This window comes from Pinus tabuliformis, chromosome J (genome assembly GCF_031772625.1).
Source record: "Pinus tabuliformis cultivar Carrire ecotype Pingquan chromosome J, CPIR1, whole genome shotgun sequence".
Lineage (NCBI taxonomy): Eukaryota > Viridiplantae > Streptophyta > Pinopsida > Pinales > Pinaceae > Pinus > Pinus tabuliformis.
In genome coordinates this window covers 812,125,825-812,144,396 of record NC_142295.1, presented here as the reverse complement: position 1 = coordinate 812,144,396, position 18,572 = coordinate 812,125,825, and positions in this window count along the sequence as shown.

Here is an 18,572-nt window from a genome sequence, read left to right as displayed (position 1 = left end):
GGTTTTTAGCGAGATGCTTTCCCCGTGATACATACTGTGTTAATGTGTGAATGCTCTTGATGTTTTATTGTTATTGATGCTGCTATATTCTTGATCAACGTAGAGGAGCTTATGTATTGTGTATGTTTTCCGCATTAGTACATGATCAGGATAATCTCCATTGAATATGTGTTAAATTATTCAAAATTTCTACAAAACAAACAAACAAAAAGTGCCTTTAATAAAAATTCACACCTCATAAATTACTCTGCCACGTGCTCAGGCTAGGTGAGATTATTTGAATCATATTTATGTCATATTTAATGAGATATTTTTATGTTTACCATGATGTCAATTTGGTGCTAAAAGCGATATATAAATCCAAGTTATTATCAATGAAATTCAAGTATAATTCGAAAAAATAATGTCATTGCAAGGTAGTGGACAGAGAAACATCCTCATAATTAGGCTTCTCTATTTTATTTTGATTTGAGTTTAGTTTGTATTTGAATATATATTTTTATCTAAAGAAGCGAAATAGAAAGATGAGAATCGAAATAGCCCTATGAATTTTTAATCAATTCATATTATATATCTCTAAAATAGTCAGGTCATCCTTCTCTGCTATTTGATATAGATTTATTATGCATAGAAGAATAATGAATTAACTATAAAACACAATGATTAAATATATTAACAAAGGAAAGAAAAATTACATGACTATGGTATTTGTGTGCTCAAAGGAAATCCAACAATGAATGCATGCTTTCTTCATCATGAAATAGTCTTGAAGATAAATGTCGGTTCAAAAATTGAACTCTATTACCAATTGAAGATGGTCATGTTGGGTAAGAAAATGATGCATTGAAGGGCTCAAGGTCGAGCTCCAATACATAGTTATCGTTGTCACTGAAAAATAAAAATTTGTCATCATTTTCTTATCCAGGTAAAAACAAAAGTGAGTATGTATTTTTACACCTATGATAGTATATGGGAAAGAGAGCAATAGTGTACCCTAGAGAGCCATGTCTCTCTCCTCCACAAATACTAGTGTACCCTCAACACTATTGTACAAACCACTAAAGTATGGAATTTTTTATTATACTTAACACTATTGTACAATGTTATAACTACAACCCTACTAAAGGAAGAGAATTGTGGTTGGAACACTATCCAAACCACTTAGATAAGCTAACTCTAAAGACATGGAAAAAAACAAACCTTAAAAGCCATGAATTTTGCATAAGGGACATGAATAACACCATTTTGAGAAGAGATTTACCAAAGAAATAATTTCCCATAACCTTCTTCTTACTTCCCATAATTATCCTCTTTCTAAAAATGCATTAAATCCTACTCCCAATGCTCCAAAACATAATTAAAATGGTTGGCGTGGTTGTGGTAGCTCTTGTTGTGAAGAAAATGAGTGATAGGAAGAGGCTTCTTACAAGGAAAAATAACCAAGACAACAAATTTTGATGTTAGTGATAGACTCAATTTAATTAATTTCTAGATGAATTATTGAACAACAGAAATACATCTTAACCTTAGATTTAGTAAACTTGGAGAGAGACATAAAACAAAAATAAAAAGATTTTAATACTTAATACATCTTGATAATTACTTGTGATGTTTTTTTATTACGATTCTTTATATCTTCTTTCTTTTAGCTCATCAAGCAATTACCAAAGCAACATCACATAAAACAATAGACACCATATGTAGGCACTATGCAAGGGAAAACCCCCCTCAAGGGGAAAAATCAGTCAAGAAATTATTCCTTTCAATAGTATTATTTTGAGACTCTTCACCTTAGACGAAGACCATAATTTCCCTCCACACCAAATTAGCCTCCCATAATTTCCACCCCTTTCTAGTAACTTCAACTAGGCAGTAGCTTCTATAAACAATGAAACTTGGAAGACTTCAACCTCCCAATCTAGGGCACGAAACAGAGAGAGAGAGGAACATAATTTTTTATTTTTCTTTTCTACTTAGACTTCCCGAAACTCGCACTTCATTCAGCTTCTCAGCAACATACTTGACACTTTTCCCAACTACAAGAGATATCAAACTTCTTGTGAGAGAGTGATGATCCAAATGAACTCAACTTCCTTGTATTTATAAGCTCCATGTGAGGTAAAATTAGGGTCCTTAGGCCAACTTGATCTCTTCTAGGCCAACTTGATGTGTAGGATTCATAAGTTATATTTGAATCAATACTTAACATTTTTACATGATTCAAAAGCCCAAGAAGGGTCTCTTTAAAAGTACAATGACTCTATAGACTAAGAATAAATCCTAAAATTCCTCAATGGGGACTTTGACCTAAAACATAGTGACCCAAGAATGAAACCCATGCTTTAATAAGTCATAATAATAATAATAATAATTGTTTTCTTTATTCATTTGATAAGTACATTACATGATGACTCAAATATATTAAATGAAGACCGAACCTAGTTACATTTTCTAACATCATGGTGTCTTCCCACATACTGTAGTTTTTTGCACCTGAAAGTTTTTTTGTTAAAGCATTTGACACGCCATGGATAAGGGATGATGCCATTTGCACACAAATTTCACAAGTTCAATCTTGTTAGTTGAACTCAATATCAATTTAACTCTGCTTTGTTACCAAATGTTATTTTTCTATGGAGACATAACTGATAAAAGCATAGAAAACTATAATAAAAAACAATCAATCAAAATAATACATAACACACTAATTTTGGGTATCATATACCCTACAAGCACTTCACTTAAATTAACTTGGTTTCTATTGATTAAAAATATTTCTTTAGAATGCCCAACTTTCTCGGTCTCATCCTTAGCTCTCTAACACGGATCTTCTCTGGTCTTCAATCTCATAGATTCCAAATATCTTATTGCTCTAATACAATTTTGGGAGATAAAGTTAGCATATCAAGAAACAGTGTGATGCCTAATTGGGAAAAAGTAACTTATAAAGGAAATAGAATAAGAAAGACGAGTGGAAAATCACGTTAGTTCTTTGTGCCAGGTGATTCTTTGTTGATCAAGTTTCTCAAAAAATGAAAAATTTAGAAAAAAAAAAATCATATTTCAATAAGAATCACGTTTCTAGATACATAAGATCTTTGAATGCAATTTGGCATTTTGGTCCTTAGGTGCACCCCGCTAGCAGAGACACCAATTAAAACCCTCTAAAGGAGACTCACATAACTTTACATCTTTGCCCTAATTTAAATAACTTAAGAGTTTCGTCACTTTCATGATCAAGTATATCTCTCATCAACTCTTTGCTGATGGAAGAATTATCCTAGGACAAAATCTACAAACAAATGCTAAATATTGTCCTTATAAAAGCATGATGGAGTGGACTGATAAAAAATGGCACTATCTATGCCTGAAATCATCTCCATTCCTAGGAAAGAACCTTTCAAATCTAGGAGATCCATTTAAAGAAGGCTCTGGGAGCTTTCAGACCTCTAGGAATGCCTATCCGAAACAAATTAAAAGTAACTAGGAAGTGATAGCAGAGAAAAAAAGAGTCAAGGACTCAACCCTTACAAAAGAGATGGTTATACCAGGGAAGGATTCTCCATCTCTTGAATGCATCTTTTAGTTCATGCGTTATCTTCTATTGGATAATCTTTGTGCCTCTAAACATGTTCTTCAAGAGATAAGAAATGTTATCAGAGAAGATGCCCCTTTTAAACTGGTGTAGAATTTAATAGGAGGAAATAGTAATATATCATTTAACAATAACTAAGAATGTTTGGGAGTATAATGGACCATTCATTATCTACTTGTACATTAGGGTAAAGGCTTGTGTTCTATTGGAGTAGAGGTTAGGAAGAAGGTACTTGAAATTCTGACTTCCCAAAACACCATAGGTTGTGTTGAAGTGTAGTTCCATATAAGATCTTTCATACGCACATTATAATTCTATGTGAGTCCCTGGAAACTAAGTTTTGTAGAAGAATGCTTACCTGAATAGATATTTGTTTTAAAGGCTTAGAGTTCAATGGTTCATATGATGAGATTCCATCTTGGTACATTCCCATAAAATATTTATTTTCGTTTTTTCTATTAGATATTGAGAGATGATCTTAAAAAAATAATTCAGATTCCATAAAATAATTATAGAGATGATTGAACTAGGTTGCAAGAAGTCATAGTTCATTCTATTGATTAAAATAACAACTTCTTAAGGAGGCATGGAAAACATTCATGCTTATAATTGGTGTGTGGGATCATCTAAGTAGCAGAGGTGCTTACATTCAATTTTTGATATTGGAAACTTTAACCAAACTAGATTATGAACTGAATTATAACCATGGTCATCCATGGTTTAGCATGGTCCAAAGTCACATTGTGACTAATATTTTCTCAATATTAAAATCAACCATGGTCCAACGTCGCATTGTGACAAACATTGTCTCGGCTTGAAAATCAATCATGCTCAATAGTGGTCAACCATGGTCGAACATAACATCATGACAAAGATTTTTTCAATATGAAAATGAACCATGGTTAACCATATTTATTTTATTGTTTATAATATCTATCTTTTGATATATATATATATATGTTGGGTTTATAGTATCAATCCCGAGGGTTTAATATTATTTCCTTGGGTTTATGATACCTTGGGGTTTTAGAATTAATCCCTTGGGTTTATTATTCCATTGGGTTTATAATATCAATCCCCTGTATTTATTAATATAAGGGTTCATATTCCTAGGGTATAATATTACTCATAGGATTTAATATAAATCCCTTATGTTTATAATCATGGTTATAAATGGTCAAGCAAGTTTATTTTAGGGTTTTTAATATTTATGTTAGGGTTTATATTATTTATCTAAGGGTTTAAAATATTAATCCCTTTTGTTTAATATTATTCCCTTGGGTTTATAAACACTTGGTTTTTTAGTATTAATTCCTTGGGTTTCTAATATCAATATGTTGGGTTTATTAATCTAAGGGTTCATATTCCTAGGGTATAATTTTATTCATAAGGTTTATAATATTAATGATAGGGTTTAATATAAATCCCTTGGGCTTATATTCATGGTCAACCATGGATAACCATGGTGCAATGTCACATTGTGATAAATATTATCTCAATATAAAAATCAACCATGGCCAACCGTGGTCGGACATGGTCTAATATCACATTGCGAAAAATATTGTGTCAATGTGAAAACCAACCATGGTAAACCATGGACAACCATTTTTATTTTAGGGCTTATATTATTTATCTTAGGGCTTATGTTGAAAGAAGAACTTTGGCGTAAATCACATGAGGAAAGACCTTTGTCGACGCGTTTCGAACCAACTAGTGTGGTTCATCGTCAGGACAAGTTGAAGAAACAGATCCAGCTATGCAAGTTAAATAGATTAAGCAGAGCCCCCGACGGCTATGTTGACCAACGGCTAATTTTGACTTTGGGACCAGAGTCAAAAAGTCATTTTTATAATAAAGATATATTCGGAAATTATTTCCTTTTATAATAAAGTAATTTTGAAGTCTGAAATTGTTTCCTTTTTTACTACCCTTTTCCATCTCCTTACACCTTTTTGTCACCATTTTTGTAGCAGTCTCATCATGCTCAATGTCAAATTCAAATTATAAAATGGTATTCATCATCCATGTTTAGAATCTATGTTTCTGTATGAATTATTAAGAAAACATTCTTACACTAATATAATCTTAAACATGGAACTTAAAATTTGTAAATTCGCCTTTACATGAAATTGATAATAATTTGGGGCTCTGGAGATTACGGCTAGGGTTCTGCATTGTGATCAGACAGCTCAGACGGCACAGACTGCTCTGCGCAGACAACCAACAAGGACCTGACTATCCGAGCAGGCTTTTCAAAACAGAGGAGTAAGAGGGCGCAGGACACATGGGCGACCCCCAGGGGGGGGCTTCTGCAACCTCCCCCAGCGTACACGAAGTACAGCACCACAATGAGAGATCAATCCGGTTTGGATCAATCCATGAGAACGTCATCAATCCAGAAATCCTACGCCAGAATGAACGCAAAGGAAAAGAGCATCTGAAAGATAAGGTAAATGGAGAGAATGGGAAGCCAACCCCAACAGAGGGCGCCCAGAGGGTCTCTTCATCCACATGCAAACCAATAGCTACAGATCGACCCAGAATCGAACTGCCGGGGGAAAAAATAGAAGCAAGAATCCAATACATGATGGATCATGCACTCATTGGGAAGTTCATAGGGTTTTTGCCGACGGAGAAAGCCCTCTACAGTTGGATCGCAACGAAATGGAAACCTAAGGGAGATGTGACTCTGCAGTTAGGCCCAAAAGGATCCTTCACAGCAATCTTTTTCTGCCTGGAAGACAAATATAGAATCCTGGTTGAGGGTCCTTATTTCTTCAACTCAGCTGGCCTATACTTGCGGGATTGGGGTCCCAGATTCAACCCGGATCAAGAGGATCTTACATGGGCACCAGTCTGGATAAGACTTTACGGATTACTAGATGAATACTGGGATGAGGACATTCTGAAAAATATAGGAAATGGCCTAGGGGAATATATAAGGACTGCTGAAGAAACGAAGCTATGAAGATATACATCCTATGCCCACATATGCATCTTCATGCGCCTAGACAAAGCCCTGCCGGAATCGGTAAGTCTCTCCCACCGTGACTATGAGTGGATCCAGCCTTTAGACTATGAACATGTTCCGTTTCGCTGCCGTAAATGCCATGCCATAGGGCATCTATTTAGAGATTGCCCCCTGAATGCTCAAGATAAAGCCCCCTCACCCTCTGATCCGCAGTCCAATGATGGCTTCACCAAAGCCCCCACCCGCAAGAGAGCGCATAAAAAACCACCCACAGGGAAGAAACCCAAACAGAACACGGCCTCTGACCATGCAGTCAGGAACAGCTTTGGAATCCTGGCTAATATCTCGGACGAGCCTACTACTTCCTCTCCTCCAAGTTCTGATCACCCCACTTCTTCTTCACAGCCACCTCCCGAGGCCCCTCCATCAAAAACCCCTCCCTCTAAAGATCCCCCAGCCCACACCCTGGAGAACAAAGAGAAGCAACAGGACAAAGATATCGAAATGGAGGTTGATGGATCCTCAGGCCCCGTCCAAGATCCAGATATTCCCACGGAAGAAGACAATCAGGTGCAACAAATGGAGGAAGAGCCGGAAAGTATAGATCTACATGGATTAGACATACTCGAACTAGAAGCAGCATGCAAGAAGAAAGCATATGAAAGCATCCCTGAACTACAGCTGGACAAATTGGAAATGGTCATTTCCAGGGCCTATTATCAAAATCAGCTTGGCATCCAGCCAGGAAGTCACTGGGATCTCAGCCAAACCCCAAAAGATTCCAAAAGGAGGGGAAGAAGAACAGATCTCCAAAGAACAATAGCGCTCGGAAAGATTCTGGTAGACTCCGGTAGGTATGCTAAGCTTACGAAGTACTACAAGCCCTCCCCCAATAGTGAATCATGAAGCTCATTTCATGGAACCTCAGGGGGCTCAACGGCCCAGGAAAACTCAGAATGCTTAAAAATATGGTAAAAATGGAAAAGCCACAAATTTGTTTTTTCCAAGAAACAAAGTGTAATAGCACAACTCTAGAAAGAATCCTCTCCAAAGCTTGGCCAGGATGTCAATCAGTTTCTGTAGATGCATCTGGCGCTTCAAGGGGATTAGCCATTGCATGGAACTCTCATGCACTCACTCTGTCAGACTTCCATGCTTCACACAATCTCCTGCAGGCTACCTTCCACATAGTCGGCACAAATATTCATGGGAATCTCTCGAATGTTTATTTCCCTCAGGAAGCAAAGGAAAAGATTGCTCTCCTCCACACCTTAGAAGTCCTCAACGCCAATCGCAGGCACCCACTGTGGATAGCGGGAGGGGACTATAACATGATCACAAAATTAGAGGAGAAGATTGGCGGCAGAAACAAGATGGAACAGGAAAACACCTACTTCAAAAACTTTATTCAGAATGCATCCTTGATAGACTTACAGTTCTGCAATGGCACTTTTACGTGGAGTAATCGCAGAGCAGGCCTTCATCAAATAGCCTCCAAGCTGGATCGCTTTCTCATATCAGATAACTCGATCCACTTGGGGGGGGATTTCTCCGCGACCATTCTACCACACTCTGGCTCTGACCATTGGCCGGTCGCCCTTCAATGGCAACGTCCAGGCAATAACACGCGAAGACCTTTCCTCTTTGAGGAGTTTTGGTTCACTCATCCCTCTCTCAGAGACTTCGTCAACTCCACATGGACCTCCTTCCGCCCTCAAGAAGGTTCCAAAATGTTTCAGTTTCAACAGAAACTCAAACATCTAAAGCTCTGTCTCAAGAGATGGAATAGAGTGACCTTTGGAAACATATTCAAGGCGCAAAAAGATCTTCAAAAAGCTCTGGAGGAACTGCAAAGAGAAGTAAGTACATGCGGGCACATAGAGAGAACACTCGAATAGGAGCAGAGCATCCACAATTAGTTTGAAGAAAGAAGAAAGCAGGAGGAGATATACTGGAAACAGAAATCAAGGATCAGATGGCTAAAAGAGGGAGAAAAAAATACCAAATTTTTCCACAGAACAACTGTGCAACGCAGAATGGGCAACAATATCCCTTACATTCAAAATTCAGGAGGAGAAAAGGTGGAGCAACATGAGGAAATTGAAAAAATACTCCTCGAACACTTTAAGCAGGTCCACCAAGAACCTGACATCAACAGACATCAGACAATTGAAAGAATTACCTGCAATATACCAAAATTAATCACAGCAGAGCATAATGAACTCCTCCTTAGCCCAATTCAAATGCAGGAAGTGGACAATGCAATGACTCAGCTTAAAGATGGAAAAGCTCCCGGCTCGGATGGTTTTATCACTACTTTCTTTCACAAGTTCTGGGATTTGATAAAGCCGGAAGTTTGGGAGGTGGTGGAGGAGTCGAGAGTTGCTCATTGGCTGCTTCCCTCGCTCAACACCACCTTCATAGCCCTGATACCAAAAGAAGAGGACGCGCTCAAACCGGACAAATTCCGGCCAATAGCACTTTGCAATGTTATATACAAAGTCATCTCTAAAGTCATTGCAACCAGGCTAAAGCCCCTCCTACCCATGCTCATCTCACCGGAACAATCAGGTTATGTGGAGGGAAGACAAATTTTGGACGGAATCATCCACACGCATGAGATCACCCACACTCTCAAGCATTCAAAGCAGGCAGGTATGCTCCTTAAACTGGATCTTTCCAAGGCTTTCGACAAACTTAGTTGGAATTATATTCAGCAAATGTTATCTGCTTTTGGATTCAGCCCCACTTGGATTCGATGGGTTATGAGCCTTATCTCCTCCACTAGCTTCTCCATCCTAGTTAATGGGATCCCCTCTCGCCCTTTCTCCCCCTCCCGGGGTATCAGGCAAGGTGACCCACTCTCCCCCTTCCTCTTTGTTTTGATGGCTGAGGGCCTGGGTCGTCACATTAAGAATGCCCTCCATACGCACCAACCTAAGGGTATCTCCATTCACCACCTGCCAGCTACCTCCCATCAGTATGACACGATGCTATTTGGGTACCCATCTGTTCAAGAAGCCTCAATTTTCAAAGCAGTCCTAACTGATTTTTCAGAAGCCTTAGGGACCAGCATCAACTGCTCCAAGTCGCAGATTTTCTTCTTCAACACACCCCCGGTAGTCAAGTCGGCCATAATCCGCATTCTGGGATTCCCCATGGCCACCCTCCCCTCTAAGTATCTTGGGGCTCCCCTCACTACCTCTGCCATCAATCACTCCTCTTGGCGCAATTTAATTGAAAAACTTGAATCTCGTCTCAATCAATGGACTCACAGAACCTTGAACCTAGTCAGCAGGGTGGTACTTATTAAAGCCATTCTTCTAGCTATGCTGCTGTACCTTTTCTCCATCCTGGCAGCGCCAAAATGGGTCCTAAAAAGACTAAGGAAAATTTACAGAGATTTCCTTTGGGGGAGCAATAAAACCAATTGCAAATGGGCTCTGGTAAAATGGAGCACAGTATGCAAGCCAAAGGAAAAGGGAGGAATTGGTCTAAGGGATCCGGAGCACAGCAACGCCATCATGGGAGCCAAGATCTGGTGGCAGTGGCTCACCAATGCAGGCAAGCCATGGGTCACTTTATGGAAAGCAAAATATGCCAACCAGCGACCCCAGGAAGGGCTTATTAGATTGGAGCCCAGTAACAAAGGTTCGTTAATATGAAATGCTGCCAAGGAACATTATAAGATGATCCAGCAGCACATTTTCTGGGAGGTAAGAAATGGCAATAATGCTAGATTCTGGACGGACGCATGGAATCAAATGCCCACCCTCAGTAATGCTCTGAACCAGCCCCCACACAACATGGAGGAGGAAACACAGCAAGACAAAATCAGGCAATTTTGGACCCAGGAAGTGGAGAAAGGATACCGAACCTGGAAACCAGGCAACCAAATCCTCACAAATGATAATCGCCAGACATCCACAGCTTTGGAAACGGAGCTCAGCAAAAGGAAAATCAGGTATGACGAAAGGGAAGATATCCTAAGGTGGGGCTATCTACCAAAATGCGCGTTCACTATGTCTGAAGCATACAAAATAATCTGCAAAGACTCTGCTCCTCAGGATCCGATCTGGGGCCAAATATGGAACTCTGGCTCTTGGCCTAAGATCTGTCACTTTCTCTGGTTGGTAGGGCATCAGAGAATCCTTACATGGGACAAGCTCCGAAGAAGAAATTTCCATGGACCCTCCATCTGCTTCAACTGCTGTGCCCATGAAGAAACGCTCCAAGACTTGTTGGACTCTTTCCCCCTTGCCAACCAGCTATGGGAGAAAGCAAGCTTTCGATGTCAAAGAAAATGCAGGCTTGAAGATGAAATTACGAATTCCATACGACAGTGGCAAAAGGACCCGTATAAGAGCAACATCCTCAATCATCTTTGGCGATTGATTCCTGGGCTAATCCTATGGAGTATATGGAAGGAGCGAAACAAACGCATTTTCAAAAACCAACGCTCTTCAATGGACAATATTTGGCATAGGCTTTGCAAAAATATCCAAGAAACTCTGATGCTAAGACCCTGGAAGGAGGAGGATTGGCCTTCCCTAGCCAACGAGAAAGCTATCATGGATAATTGGCAGATCAGATGTACCAAAAGCATGTACCAGCAGAACCCCCCTGCAGCCAGCACTGAAAAACAAGTCGAATGGAAGCCTCCGCCAAAGCACACTTTCAAACTCAACTTTGATGGAGCCTCTAAGGGGAATCCTGGGTCAGCAGGCTTTGGTGGAATAATCAGGAATCATGAAGGGGCTCCCATGGCACTCTACTATGGAAATATTGGTTGGGACACCAACAACTCAGCTGAATTGGAAGGGTTATGGCAGGGTCTCCAACTGGCTAGGGAGCTCAACCTCCACCCTCTGGAGGTTGAAGGAGACTCCCAAATTCTCATCAATATGGCCAAAAAAATCCTAAATGGATCTCAGGCCAAAAAATTAGCCACCAGCTGGAGGTTAGAAGCACGACTGGAGGCAATAGAACAGAAGTTTCACAGCAACAGAGCTATCACCTTCACCCATACAAAGAGGGAGGGCAACAAGATAGCGGACTTCATGGCCAATGTGGGAGTGGGGAGTAATCACTCTCTAATCACAGGACAGCTAAATGCTATATTACCGCATGAGGAAGCCCAAGAATGCTCTCGACTGGTCCAAAAGGAGGAAACTCCCCCGGATGCGGGTGATTAAGGCGATGGGACGGGAGTCGGGGGCTGGCCACATGCCGCCCCTCAGCCATCACGTGGCATCCCAAGCGCGAAGCTGGATAGGACGGAGAAGGTTAAAGGCGAAGGGACCTGGGGCAGTTAATGCCCGGAGAGTGCACTCGATCCAGAGCAAGGCAGCAGTAATGGAGGAGGAGTTCCTGAGCAGGGTAGGTGAGGATGAGGAGAATAAAACTGGGCTGGAGCAAGGAATGTTGGTTGTGATGCATTCGGTCAGCCTCTCTGTCATTGAAGCGGTCCCTGCTCAGACGGATGGGTCCATCACGTGGTTGGCTCTTGCAGTTGATAGTCTGGTTCACTTGGTTGTTTGTTGGAAGTCTCATCCCACTATGGTGAGACCCTGACAGCGGATGCTAAGCCGCCGAGGCTCATCCAGAGGAGGGGGCTCGCGCAGACCTGAAAGGGATAATTTTGGGCATTGTTGCCACTGCAATCTTGCAAGCTCCATCGGAGCCACCCCCCTACACTCAGGTCAACACATGGATGCCGAGGCTTCAGGCTCGGCCACCTTGCCAACTTTTGGTTCTACCATCTTCAATTTCACTAGCTCAACATTAAACCCACGCATCAGCGCGCATGTTTCCATTCTGTTCATTGAGAATCCTCCAGAGGTTGATGACCCCATAGATGCTCGGGAGCAAGGGATGCAAGACTACCCAGGGGAAGCAGAGCAGGCTCCGACAGCTGAGACGGAGCAGGAAGCAAAGGGCCGGGGTACTGACAAGGAAAAAGCCAAGCATACCCAGAATGCTCCAAGCATGGAAATTGGGGAAGAGGCAGCGACCTCTCCTACTGAAGCTGAGCCGGACTACTATGGGTGGTGCCCAATTGTGGAAGAGCAACCGGACGAACCGAACGAATGACGGAGCCAGTGCTCATGCTTCTCCAGGTCGCTCAAGGTCCAGTTATCGTTTTCTGTTTTGTTATCTGTTCAGTTAGTGTTTTCTGGGGTGTTATAGCTGTTGGGTATTTTGTGTTATTAACGAAAGCAGGAATTGTCTCCCCTGCGCGGGAGGATTTGGTCGGCATCTTTTTGTCTAAGGCCCCTGCAAGGGCCTTCGTCTATGGACAGTCTTGGTATTTCAATTTAAAAACCCTGCGCGGGCTTACTGTGGGGAACTATGTCTTGGTTTTTATCAGTCTTAGTTTCTGTCTTTGTCTGATGCCCCTGTGAGGGCAAGAGCTTACTGGTTTCTCCTAATGTAATTTTGAACTCTGTACATATTTAATAGATTATCCTTTTTACCAAGAAAAAAAAAATATAATCTTAAACATTCCACATCTAATGTTGAATTCACAACAATATCCATGGTTAGACAAGTTACAACGCTTCAGCAAAAAGATGAGGAATATTTAGATATGACAAATGGTTACCACATGGATGAACACTTATCGACATGACTTGGCAGACTATGAATATTGAGAAATCTAAGATTCAAACTCAAATTCAAACTCTAAGAATTATGGTGCAATGGTTAAGTAAAGGCAACATGAGAATATGATGATATCAAGCACGTGTGTTGAATATATGTTTAGTCATTAGGATATGGTTCGAGAAGAATCTCTTATAACTTGCTCCTTCAATAGCAAGTCATAAGGAGATAAATTTTTAAACTGAATCCATTTCATATATGTCGAATTAGATCATTTCATATCAGCATAGAACTCTTAAAAGTTGTTTAATGAAATTTGTAATAAGGTCGAAAGCTGAGACCCAAAAGATAGTTTGATTATTAATTTTTATTGTGGTTTTGTTTTAAGACTATGATACTTTTTTCTAGATTAATACAATTTATTTGTTCTCAATGCATGCATAAAAGATATTTTGATTGTTAGCAGACCTGCATTCACGGGAGGGCCCCCTACTGAGTTGTGAGGTCATTTTATTTTGTTTCACATTTCCAGTTTGCTTATATCATAATAGTTCTCTCAAAATTTTCTTAATCAGATTCATTACAAAGATATTTTGACCAACTATTATTTTGATTTTAGAGTACACATAAACGGAAAATACAAAGAAGATTTATTTTTTATATTCATTCTCTTTCCAGATTTCAGAGTTTATGATAATTTCTTAGATGATAATAAGAAGAATACTTTTAGAGTTAACTACGCACACGAGTAATCATTTCAAAGTTACAATTTATTTACATCTGATATTTCCTCTATAATTAGAAGTTAAGACCTTTTGATGCAATTTCATTTTTTGCAATTAGTATAGAATTTCCTTGTTGCAATCTAGTGTAGAAGTTTTTTTCTACAAAATAGTAGTTATAGTGTTTTCAATTATGCAAGTAGCATCAGATTCTTTTTCTTGCAATTTAGCATTTCCTTTTATGCAATTAGGAATAGGTTTTGAATTCTGCAATTAAGATATACTTTCAATTCTGCAAAGTAATGTAGGTTTTAATGTAACTTTAAATTGAAATAATATGTGCATAATTATTCTCTAAATCTCATCAAAAAAAATTGTCCATTCTTAGGTTAATTTCAGCTTTAGAAACAATCAATCCATATAAATAATCCTAACATATATAGTGCACATTCATCTCACAAATTTTTTTTTTCTCGTTAAGACTATGCTATTCTATTATGTACAAAAACAGGAAAACAGTTACAGTCATGAGGTCATATTGCCAGAGGCCAAGGATGGCACTCTGGACTGACAGTGATAAAAAAAAACATCCCACGCAGGGGCCACACCATCGAGACAAATCACCCACACAGGGGCCCTATCACAGAGACAAGTCACCCGCGCAGGGGCACCACCACTGAGACAAATCACCCGCGCAGGGGCACCACCACTGAGACAAACCACCCACGCAGGGGCACCACCACTGAGATGGATCACCCACGCAGGGGCGTTAAACCGTTGAGGTGCAGTAAGAGCAAAAATTGACATCCCACGCAGGGGCACAAAAAAGAAAAAGAAGACCTTCATAAGGATCCCTTGCAGGGGCATTGACAAACATTGAACAGGATAATTCTCGAACCAAACAGAAACAACCAAAACATACAGTAAGCCATTGTAGCAAACATAGCAAATCATAAGAGAACCTGAGCAGCGTCTGAAGGGGAGAACCTGAGCGAACGGACAACTATTCGTCCGGCTCCTCCTCGATGATCCAGCACATACCTTCCGGGAGAGAGTCCCAAGCGGCCTTGTCCTTCTCTGGCGGAGGTGCTGCCTGAGTCGAAGGTGGAATGTCAGCAGGCTCTGGGCTAACCTCTGGCAAACCCTCAGCATCCCTAGAGCTTCCAGCCTGGTGCAACTTTGTGCTGGGTTGTTCCTCGCCCTCCTCCTTCGGTTCTTCAAGAAAAAGGACCGAGACATGGGCGTTGATGCGAGAATTGCCCTGGGAATTGCTGAAGGAGAAGACTGCAGTTCCAAACGCAGGTAGCGGAGCCGAGTCCGGATCTGGATTGCTGGAGTCCAGGAAGTGGCTCGACTGGATGGGATGAGCCTCTGCAACTTGATGGCATAGACATCGACAGCAGCGGGAAGGGGGAGTTGCCACTGAGGGGCGAGAGGACCCGCCTCTGCTAGAGCCTCGACGGCTGAGAAGGCGTTGTCGAGGCCTGACCATGTTTCCACTGATAGCAGGAAAACGAAACAGAGCAGGATAAGAGGAGTCGGAGAGATTGAAACACCCTTCACCCACCCTCGCAGACCTGAAACCACCGTCAATTGCCAAAGGGACGATGTGAGCACCAGCTCTGTGAGCCGTCGACCATAAACCCACTTCCGAAATCTGAACTCGACCCAACACATTACATTCCATTCCCTCACCATTCTTATGCTCCTCTGCTCTTCCTCGAACTCCGCATGCCATAACTGCTCTCTGAATTCGCATTTGAAACCCGAACAGAGCAATGAATTGCCGTCCCTTATCGCCCCTGCACCCACGCTTGAGATCCATGGCGGCGGATCACAGTAAATGCAAGTCTTAAGCTTGGGGTTTCCCATGGTGACCATGTGGCACCGCATTCTCAGCCATCGTGTCACCCGCATCCGGGGGACATTCATCTCACAATTACAAGAACCTTGGTTGATAATTAATAATGTAATTTAAGAACAATTAAATTACCCAACATTTTGTAGTCATTTGCAGGGAGGTGTATATAAGATTCTATTTCTGATTTCCATATCATTTTAGGTACATTCAACATTTTAGATGCATAATTAAAGCATGGTAAAAATCATTTATGCATAGAGAAAGGGATTCTAGGGGTAGATTTGTAAGTAGAGGTAGAAGTTCAATTCCAACATCACCACTCAACCCCGATAGACCTCGTAGTTCCACACCATCCACTCATACTCACATTCCATCATTAGAAGGTAGACATAGACTTCCTGAGGTCCATAGATCTGAAACCCAACCAAAATATACATCAACTTCCTCTACCGAAGTTGTAGTTGAAAAACGTACATCCCCAACAGAAGGAGTAATTTTCCTCTCTTCAACAAGAGAGAAACTTCTAGGAAAAGAACTAGAGGTTCCTGGTGAATAACAAGAAGAAGAAGGGACTTATTATAACATACCATTAGTAGAGGAACCAAAAGAAGAGCTAGACAATCCTATTATAGAATCTTATATTACCTCTGAAAAATCTACAATGGGAGGGGAAAGAGAAGAAAAAGTAAATAATTTAAATGGTGAACTTAGGATTGGAGGTGGAAGAGGCAAAGGAGGAAATAGAGGAGGAGGCAAAGGAAGAGGTGGTAAAGGTGGTAGGGGAGAACCATATCCTTATGGATTTCCCATCTTTTATTTAGATACCATAGACATAATGAAGAACATCACACCCTCCATCCTTCATAATTTTCATGGTTTGAGAAATGAGGACACTAAAACATTTATTTATGAATTTGACGTTTTATGTAGAACTTATGACTACTTACTTGATCCACAAAAATTGAAATTATTCCCAGCAACTCTTAAATGTGGAGCACTTAAACAGTTCATGGGATTAGGAACACATATTATTACAACATGGAAAGGAAAGAAAAATGTGTTCTTAAGAAAATATAAGGATTATTTCATTCCCCATAACCTTAAAGATGAAGTCTTTAAGATGATGTAGAAAGAGGGTGAAATACTAGAAGACCTAGTTGAAATATTTTGTTCCAACATAAAAAGGGCTAAGATGTATAATTTGGATGATGAAACGCTAAAATCTATCTTGTTAAAATCCATTAGAAATGAATGTATTTATCTTCTTTATTTAATGGGCAAGGGATATGTTTCACAAATTTCATTTAGAGAAACTTGTGATTTGTGTACACATATTTCAAGGGGTAAGGCTAGAACTACCAAAAATCCAAGAGATCATGTGATGTATAGAATTAATAAATCCGCAACTAGAACAGTCAGTACAGCTAAAATAGGCAATTTGCTTGATAATTTAAAAACATATATCCTAGGGAGTCTTAGTGAACAACTAGATACCCTTAAGATACAAAACAATAAAAAATCTGATAATGTTGCATTATCTATTTTATGTCCCCAGTGTAGGAAGAAACATGCCTTAAGAGAATTTCCCCTTGATAGTATAGAAATTTGTGTCATACATGTTTAAAATTGTAATACGAAGGAATGCCCTTCGATACATGGTCTTAAAGTTGTTTTTAAAGATGAAGCTGGAACAGGTCAAGTTGAATCTCTTTGTGTTATTGCCAAACTACCATGGAAAAATCAACAATCAAATATGTCTCAAGGTTTCAATACTCAATAATATGCGCAACCATAGAACAATTGGGTTGCACCCATTCCATGGCAACCTTGGCCCCCACAGTCTCAATATCCATCTGTCTAGTCAATTTAACGTCTTAAATTTCTCTACATAAATTATCAATCCGGGTATCGTAAACTGATGAAGTTTGGTGCACCATATGTGCTTAGTTAACCTTTTTCTTACTTCGTTGTTTTATAGATTTTATTTTGTTTTGGGTTTTTTTGTTTTTGTTGGTTTCCTAAAGTGTCTAATGCAAATGGAAATCCTATTCTAAGGTCTTAAGAATACTTTTAAAGGACAAGTATGGATAGAGATTTCAAGACAAGGCCTATGTCCCTAATGGTAACTTCCAAAACTTAGCACTTCAAAAGATCTTAAAACATGTTATTGATGGGATTAGTACTTGAACAAAAGTGTAAATATGCAGCTACTTCAATCAAAATGGAATGCAACAACCAATCAATGAGCTAGTGACTATGAAACCCAGTATCCTTGCTGCTGTATGAAAAAGAAAGTAAAAACTGAACTTAAAGCAACTCAAAGACTGAAAGCAAAGCAACTAATTTATCACACTACTTCAACTCTTATGATCCTTTACCCTTCAGCTCAATCTACCTTATGGGAAGCAATCATGAACAAGTTAAGCAATATGATATCTAAATTGCAAGAAATTAAATTGCATAAACGAAACTAATCACACTGCTTCAACTCTTCTGATCCTTTACCCTTCAGCTCAATCTACCTTATGGGAAGTAATCATGAACAAGTTAAGCAATATGATATCTAAATTGCATAAAGGAAACTAATCACACTACTTCAACTCTTCTGATCCTTTACCCTTCAGCTCAATCTACCTTATGGGAAGCAATCATGAACAAGTTAAGCAATATGATATCTAAATTGCAAGAAAGTAAATGAGCAAAACAAAACTGATTGAAATAACAATGCTGGAATTAGAACTCAAAAAAAATAAATCAGTAGAAGGACAAGATGATTCTGTCATGTCATTAATCATTAAAAAGCTATGTGCATTACTAACC